General features: G+C 49.8%; 2 long non-coding RNA genes across 2 annotated transcripts; both read left to right on the top strand.

Moving 5' to 3' along the window:
• Positions 1-1726: 1726 nt before the first annotated feature.
• LOC110014862 (uncharacterized) lies at positions 1727-2509 on the top strand. The gene is made up of 2 exons (XR_002289864.2): positions 1727-2257; positions 2340-2509. It is a non-coding gene; the product is annotated as an uncharacterized LOC110014862 (long non-coding RNA).
• Positions 2510-6140: 3631 nt separating this feature from the next.
• Positions 6141-7317, top strand: LOC111946398 (uncharacterized). Its single transcript, XR_002872101.2, has 2 exons — positions 6141-7065; positions 7148-7317. It is a non-coding gene; the product is annotated as an uncharacterized LOC111946398 (long non-coding RNA).
• Positions 7318-8316: the final 999 nt, after the last annotated feature.

Below are 8316 nucleotides of genomic sequence, written 5' to 3'. Positions count from 1 at the left end.
ACTCCACGAACAGTCTTGGCTCAGAAACTCAGCCCCTCAAGACGGGTTGGACTCTACCATTCTGGAGCTGCTCCTGGTGGGAACAGGCAGGTTAGTGGGGCTAACTCCTGAACCCGCAGCGCAGCCCCCAAGTGTTGGAGTTCACCCTGGTTGACGGGAAGATCATGTCCCTTCGCCTTTAGGCGCGGGACAGGTCTTGGGTTGTGGTTTGTCCCAAACAAACATCATGTTCAAACACACCAGTGTCCATAAACATTTGGTACAACAACACAGATCGATGAGAGACTTTGAAGTTCTTTCAAATGACATTCTGCCGTGTGTCTTTGACAGTCAAGGATTGAGGAGGGGCAGACCTCAGACCAGCTGTGACAGAGTCTGTACATAAATAACATCAATTTTGTGAATAGACTTTGTCCTGTTTAGGGTCGCTGGGGCCTATCCTAGCTACTGAACCAGTCCAGTCCAGCAGAGTCAAACACAAACTCTCACAAAGACACCAGAGGAAGCCTCAATGACAATTTCAAACGTTCTTCCTGAAAGAACTAAAACTCTCCTCAACTGTCAACCTCCAAACATCTAAAGAAGATCTGAGCAGTTTGATGATCTAAAAAGAACTAAATGTGTCTAAAACTCTGATTTAGGACTTAACCGCTGGAAAGAGGAATCTCTGGGAAGCAAAGCTACGGAAGCATCTGACTGCAGAAATGAAGGAGGAGAAATCCCAGAGGGTTTCTGCCAAACCGTCTGATGTGTTTTTCTGTTTCGCTCTGACCGTCAGTGAGTTTGAGAAAACAGATGATCATTTATTTTTCCTTTAGGATAAATGGAATTAAAGGAACAGAAGGGGTGTCTCAGATCTTTTCTTCGTTTTTATTCTCCTTTTGGTTTCTTTCATTTCTAGTCATTTATTATCTCAGCATGAAACCAATCAATAAAAGAGAAACAGATCCAGTGAAACCGTGTGCTTCTGGACCTCAGCTGTCTGCTGGGTTTCTCCTCAGACGTCAACAGGAACATGGATCATGTTTCTGTCCTTTTAATAAGGCGATGCTTCAAAGAACTGACTTAAATTCTGTGGCACGGTCGGAGCAGAAAAGGTCTGCAGATTGCAACTGTTGGTCAGCTGATCGGAGCGTGGACGTCTGCTTCACGTCCAGATGTTTCTTCAAGAAGCTTCAACTGTCTTTTGGCAAACAAGAAGCTCATGGAAAATGGAAGTGCAGCCGAGCATCGTCCCTGCAGAGTGAAGAATCTCTGTGCAGACGTTTGATGAAGGACGGAGGAAAGGGTCTCCGTCTTCTCCACTGACAGATGAAACTGTCTTGACAGGACTTCCAGGTATCCTGAGCCTTCCTGGTGAGGGAACATTCAGCTCTACGTTGTTGATGAAGAAGGGTTCTGAACCCAGATCCAAGCCGTTGTTCCCAACCTGCTGGCAGAGAGTCGTTCTCCTCTGAGTCACCCATCTCTTTTTTTATTTTGATTTTTTAACTTGTCCTGTCCAACAGCTGGGCAGGCAGATGAGAGCTGAGGGCCTCTTGTGTTGGACATATTTTGCTTTCACAAAAGGGGTTATTAATCTTCAGACAAACCAAAGGTATGTCTGAATAAACCCCTTTTGTAATTGAGGCCAAACTTTATTAATTTCAATCATGTCTGAAAATCTTTGGTGTTGGACCGGACGGAAAAGGAAAGAAGGGAAGAAGAGAGAGGGATGTTAGAGAGAGGGGGGGGTAGGGGGTGATAATAGGAGGGGAAGGGGGATAAGACCATGAAGCAGCATAAAGCAACAAGTTTACTGGTTGTTAATCATTATGGTAAGGTTCAAATGTAGAAAAAAAAAAGAAAAAAAAGGGGCGGAGCCTGTCCACACACACACTCAAATGTTATAAACACACCTGCTAGCTGCAAAAATGTCCACCTTTCGACATGTACACAAAACAGATAGTGTTCACACGCATACTTATGCCTTAAAACCAACTAGTGTGAAATATTTCAGTCATTCAGTCATGCAAACTGTTAGTGCAAAGGTGAGTTAACACCAGTGCTCAGGTGAGTGTTTATGTTCTTCTAAAATGGATGGTGGAACGTGAAAAGAAGGAGGGTGTCATGGTGCCTCTGTCAGACTCCTCCCCCTCCAGCTTGGCTCCACTCTGCTCCTGATTATTCTCCAGCTGCCGTCACTCAACTCATCAACCTCTGCTGCTTAAAAGGAGACCCAATGCCAATAATCAGCGCCAGATCGTTGCCCATTTTGGTGACTAGCCTGGACTCGTCTAGCTGTAGCACATCTTGTTGAATTTCTAGTTCTAGCACTAAATCTTGTTTCCTTGTCCCAGGAAACCGGTCCAAGAGTGACGTCAGCACAGTCTCCAGCCTGCTGTCGGGAAGGATCAGTGAACTGCCGCGTCCGCACCTCCAGCCGTGCCACAGACTATCCATCTGGATCACCTCTCGCCAACCCTCTTTGCCAGCCTCAAAGAAAATAATAAATCCTTCTTACCTGCCACGTCCCGGACCTCTTACTGGGTTCCAGCATCTGGGTTCGCCCTGCCTTGAAATCATGACAGAACGATCTGGCCCAACCCCGGACCCAGCTGACCCGGAGGGACTCCGCTACGCGGTCAGTCAACAAGGTATCGCGTTAGGGCGTCAAGCCGACGCACTTTCTCAAGTTGCGTCCGCCCAGCAGGAACTATTTCAGCGCCTGGATAGTTTAACACAGACTTTAATGGATTTATCTGGTCGGGTAGCTAGCCCCGCTGCTACGGCTACGCTTCCGGCTCCTAGTAACGCCGTCACTTCCGTTTCCTCTCCAAGCCCGGAAAACTTCCGGTTGCAACCTGAGCCATTCTTCGGCGACGTTGAGGCATGTGGTGGCTTCCTACTCCAGTGTCGTTTGTTATTCCAACAAGCTCCTAATTATTATCAGTCCGACCTTAGCAAAATAACCTTGGTTGTTAATTCTCTTCGCAACAAAGCCTTACAGTGGGCTCAGGCGTTCTTAGCAGTCAACCCAACTTCTCATCTCTCTTTTGAACATTTCATACGGGAGTTTCAGCTGGTGTTTGATCATCCTAAAAAGCAGGAGGAGGCCACACGTAAGCTGCTAACCCTGAAACAACGTAACCAGTCAGTCAGCGACCATGTCATAGATTTCAGGATCCTGGCAGTGGAGGCAGGATGGACCGATCCCGCGTTACGAGGAGTGTTCTTTCAATCCCTGAATGATGACATTAAGGACCATCTATGTACGCAACCGGAGACCCACTCGTTTGAGGATCTCGTCACCGCTGCCCTGCGCTCAGACACCCGCCTAAAAGAGAGACGTCATGAACGGACTACACATCCCCGCAAAAGTCCCGTGCGTTCAGCCCAAGGTAATGCGCCGCACTCTTCACCTGCTCACACGTCTGAACATTCCAGCAGTTCTCCTGAGGAACCCATGCAGATCGGGCACTCCAAGCTCTCTTCCGAGGAGCGGCAGAGACGTCGAGCTGAAGGTGCGTGCTTCTATTGCGGTAAAACTGGACATCTTGTCAATCAGTGTGTAGTACGTTTAAACTTTGCAGCCCCCCGCTAGACGACAGGCCGCGGGCGGGTGATAGATCCCCTGTTTCCAAGCACTTCCTCTATGTTCCTGTCAAGTTATGTCATGCATCCAAGATTGTTGAGTCCCAGGCCCTCATTGACTCTGGAGCTGAACAGAGTCTCATAGACCAAAGCCTTGTTTCTCGGCTGTCTCTGCCCACAGAAGAACTTCAAGTCCCGGTCAAAACCGCTGGTTTGGGGGGTCAGCATCTGTCTATCATCACTCACCGTACCAAACCCGTTCTTCTCGTCACCTCCGGCAACCATCGTGATTCCACCCGGTTTTTTGTTACCCACTCCCCTCAGAACCCAGTCGTATTGGGGTTTTCGTGGTTACAACGTCATAATCCTCAGTTGGATTGGAGTAATCACCGGCTTACTGATTGGAGCAAATTCTGCCTCGCTAACTGTATGCTCTCTGCCATTCCTTCAGTGGACGTCACCCCGGTGATTACTCCTGAGCAGATTGATCTTTCTAACGTCCCTGAATGTTACCACGATTTACGCACTGTCTTTAACAAATCCAAAGCCAGTTCGCTTCCCCCCCCACAGGCCGTATGACTGTACCATCAACTTACTGGAAGGCGCCCCCCTTCATAAGGGTCGACTATTTAATATTTCCGGGCCCGAAAAGGCCGCCATGGAGAGTTACATACAGGAGGCCCTCACCTCCGGTCACATTCGTCCCTCATCTTCCCCCGTCGGTGCCGGGTTTTTTTTCGTACAGAAAAAAGAGAAATCTCTCAGGCCCTGTATCGACTATCGCGGACTTAATCAAATAACCATCAAAGACAAGTACTCTCTCCCTCTCATTAGTTCCGTTTTCGACTCCATCCAGGAGGCCCGCATCTTTTCCAAACTTGACTTACGTAACGCTTATCATCTGGTCCGGATTAAGGAGGGGGACGAATGGAAAACCGCGTTTAGTACTCCCCTGGGTCATTTTGAATATCTTGTCATGCCCTTTGGCCTTACTAACGCCCCTGCAGTTTTTCAGCGTCTTGTCAATGACGTTCTCCGACTTTATCAACCGTTTCGTGTTTGTCTATCTCGATGACATTCTCATCTACTCCAAAGACCCCAGTCAACACCCAGCTCATGTTCGTCAGGTTTTGCAAAGGCTCTTAGAGAATCAGCTATTCGTCAAGGCCGAAAAATGCCAGTTCCACTCATCCGTCATCCCTTTTTTAGGGTATATTTTCGAGGCAGGCGGTATCCGTCCATATCCAGCTAAGATCGAAGCAGTTTCCCAGTGGGAACCCCCCACCACACGCAGAAAACTACAGCAATTTCTCGGATTCGCAAACTTTTACCGTCGTTTCATTAGGAATTATAGTAGTATCGCCGCTCCACTCACCCAGCTCACATCTACCACCAGATCTTTTCAATGGAACACCATGGCCCAGCATGCTTTTGACACCCTCAAAAAACTTTTTGTGTCTGCTCCCATCCTAATACAACCTGATCCTACCAGCCAGTTTGTGGTAGAGGTCGACGCTTCGGACACTGGGGTTGGGGCGGTCCTTTCCCAGCGGGAGGAGAAAACCGGGAAGCTCAAACCCTGTGCTTTTTATTCTAAGAAACTCACCCCCACAGAAAGAAATTACGACGTGGGAAACCGTGAACTACTCGCCATCAAACTTGCTCTGGAGGAGTGGCGGCACTGGCTGGAGGGAGCGGCACAACCATTTATAGTCTGGACGGATCACAAGAACCTTGCATACCTCCGTACTGCTAAAAGATTGAACTCTCGTCAAGCCCGCTGGTGTTTGTTTTTTGACCGTTTTAATTTTTCCATTACCTACAGACTAGGCAGTCGCAACATAAAACCAGACGCCCTTTCCCGCCAATACAGCTCCTCCGACGATCCTGACTCCGCTACCAACATCATCCCCTCCACATGCATAATTGGGGCACTCACCTGGGACATCAAGACTAAAGTCATTCAGGCTCAAGGTGAGGACACCGACCATCCTGATCCTCCTCCTGGTACCTTGTATGTGCCTCGATCTTTAAGGTCCGACGCTATTACCTGGGCTCATGCGTCTCGCATCGCCTGTCATGGTGGTGTAGCCAGAACTCTACATCTTCTCCGTCGACGCTTCTACTGGCCTTCGATGGCCAAAGACGTCAAAGAGTACGTGGCTGCCTGTTCGACCTGCGCCCGCTCCAAAACTTCCAACCGTCCTCCATCCGGTTTGCTCCATCCACTGTCGACTCCCAGCCGTCCTTGGTCTCACATAGCTGTCGACTTTGTCACTGGCCTTCCCGTCTCTCAGGGTAACACTGTAATCTTGACTGTCATTGATCGTTTCTCCAAGTTCGTGCATTTCATTCCCCTCCCTCAGTTGCCTACAGCCACTGAAACTGCTGACACTCTGGTTCACAACATGTTTCGCCATCACGGGCTGCCATCGGACATCGTCTCAGACCGCGGACCCCAGTTCGTGTCTCAAGTCTGGAAGGCCTTCTGCACAGCCTTGGGCGCCACCATCAGCCTTACTTCCGGATACCATCCCCAATCTAACGGGCAGGCTGAGCGTGTCAATCAGGAGCTCGAGGCCTCCCTTCGCTGCCTCGTTGACTGCAATTCTACGGACTGGTCAAGGTACTTGGTTTGGGCTGAATATGCACATAATACTCACCCTTCCTCCGCCACAGGTCTGTCTCCGTTTGAGGCTGCCCTCGGGTACCCACCACCGCTGTTTCCCTCTCATGAACTGGACTTGGCAGTGCCCTCGGTTCAGGACCACCTCAAGAGATGCCAAGACATCTGGCATCTAACCAGGGCTGCTCTCCTCCGCACCAAGGAGAGCAACTGCCGTACAGCCAATCGTCGCAGGGTGGTGGGCCCTACCTACCAGCCAGGTCAGAGGGTTTGGTTGTCCTCGCGGAACATACCCATTCATGCCACCTCTCGGAAGCTTGCTCCTCGTTATATTGGTCCCTACACCATCGAGAAGGTCATCAGTCCCTCCTGTGTCCGGCTACGATTACCTGCGGCTCTCAAGATTCACCGTTCATTCCATGTGTCTCAGCTCAAGCCTGTTCAGGACAGCACACTTTGCCTGCCTTCCGCATCCCCACCACCCGCCCGGCTCATTGATGGTGCGCCTGCCTATACGGTCAGCCGCATTCTGGACATCCGGCGCCGGGGTCGTGGCCACCAGTTCCTGGTGGATTGGGAGGGTTACGGTCCAGAGGAACGCTCCTGGGTCTCCCGTTCCCTCATCCTGGACCCTTCCCTGATCTCTGACTTTTATCGTGCCCACCCGGATCGGCGTCCGGGACCGCCTGGAGGCGGTCGTTGAGGGGGGGGTACTGTCATGGTGCCTCTGTCAGACTCCTCCCCCTCCAGCTTGGCTCCAATCTGCTCCTGATTATTCTCCAGCTGCCGTCACTCAACTCATCAACCTCTGCTGCTTAAAAGGAGACCCAATGCCAATAATCAGCGCCAGATCGTTGCCCATTTTGGTGACTAGCCTGGTCTCGTCTAGCTGTAGCACATCTTGTTGAATTTCTAGTTCTAGCACTAAATCTTGTTTCCTTGTCCCAGGAAACCGGTCCAAGAGTGACGTCAGCACAGTCTCCAGCCTGCTGTCGGGAAGGATCAGTGAACTGCCGCGTCCGCACCTCCAGCCGTGCCACAGACTATCCATCTGGATCACCTCTCGCCAACCCTCTTTGCCAGCCTCAAAGAAAATAATAAATCCTTCTTACCTGCCACGTCCCGGACCTCTTACTGGGTTCCAGCATCTGGGTTCGCCCTGCCTTGAAATCATGACAGAGGGAGAGTGCCCAGCCATCCCCACCCCAAGACCCCCACCGCAGCAGCAGCGGCAGCCGGAATCCCCCCAACGCCACACGGGAACCGGCAGGGAACAACCGCCGCCCGGGCGACCAAGCCCGCCACCCAGGCCAGGGCCAGCAGGGCCGCCGCAAGGCCCCCAGAGCCCAGGGACGCACGGAGGGAAAGAGAGCGCCCATCTCTAACATCCCTCTTTCTTTTTCCCTCCTTTTCTTTTCCGTCCGGTTGAACAGAAAAATATAAGCAAGATAAATGAAGTTTGGTATAAATGACAAAAGGCATTATTTCAAATATACCTCAAAAGATTCATAACCCCTGGGGTAACAGTAAAATCTGTCCAACACAAGAGGCTTTCAGCTCTCATCTGTCTGCTCAGCTGTTGGACAGGACAAGTTAAAAAAATAAAATAAAATAAACAATCATGTGAATTTGGGTTTCTAGTCAGGTCCAGACAAAATAACGGCTGATGTTATTCCAGTTGAAATGAATCTGCGACATAATGTTTTCATCACGTATTAACCTGACCATAACCCTTCTTCTGGGTCCGTTCTGCCAAAGATGAAGCACTGGCTGCATGGATTTAAGAAGCCATAAGCAACATCCACTTAATAATAATCATAAGAATAATAAAAGCCCGTTTAGAAGATCATCTGTCTCTATGTCGGAGCTCTGTCTGTTTACAACAGACCTCATAATTTCTTCTTCAACGGTTGTATTGCCATTTGTCCGGGCTAATCACTATCTTACACGCCATCGTGACGTCATTATTAGTCGCCGGCCACGAACACTTATTGCAGGCTGAACAGTTTTTGTACCTACACCGGTTTTAAACAGACACATCCAGTCTTCTGCATTTATTTAAAGCTACATTTTCTCACCAGTTTCTGTTTGTGGAATTTTTTTTATATTTTTCCTGC

This window comes from Oryzias latipes, chromosome 19 (assembly GCF_053564925.1).
Source record: "Oryzias latipes strain Hd-rR chromosome 19, Olatipes_Hd-rR_3.1".
Taxonomy (NCBI): Eukaryota; Metazoa; Chordata; class Actinopteri; order Beloniformes; family Adrianichthyidae; genus Oryzias; species Oryzias latipes.
The sequence above is the reverse complement of the archived record's forward strand: the minus strand, read 5'-3'. Positions and strand labels throughout refer to the sequence as shown.